The sequence below is a fragment of the Buceros rhinoceros genome, unplaced genomic scaffold (genome assembly GCF_000710305.1).
Source record: "Buceros rhinoceros silvestris isolate BGI_N320 unplaced genomic scaffold, ASM71030v1 scaffold6096, whole genome shotgun sequence".
Taxonomy (NCBI): Eukaryota; Metazoa; Chordata; class Aves; order Bucerotiformes; family Bucerotidae; genus Buceros; species Buceros rhinoceros.
Genome location: NW_010415684.1, coordinates 68,018 through 68,440, shown reverse-complemented (window position 1 = coordinate 68,440; position 423 = coordinate 68,018).

Here is a 423-nt window from a genome sequence, read left to right as displayed (position 1 = left end):
AGCAGCGGGCTGGGGGCTCCCTGGGCCGCTAGCAGCCTGGAGCCAGCTCCGGGCCGCTCGGCACTGCAGGCTGGCAGGCGGGCCCCGCTTCCCTGTGTGAGTGCTGCTTCCTCTGGCTCCGGTAACCCCTGCCGGACACCACACCGACTGTCCCTCTGAGCTCAGAACACTCTCGCCTTGCACTCTGGCTGAAGTAATTTAATGGAGAAAAAGCTGGGGTACCACCCACTTTATCTTAGCGCCACAGTTCTGTGTGAATCTAATCTCTTGTCTGTCCGTTGTTTGAAAAGTAATAATTTGTATGTCTTGTAGATTAATTGCAGATAAAATCTGGGCAGACTTGGAACAGGAGGTCTTACAGACTCCCAGAGCAACTCGGCTGCTGGTTTGGCTCCGCTGTCCCGTCCCGGTGGGTGCTAACAA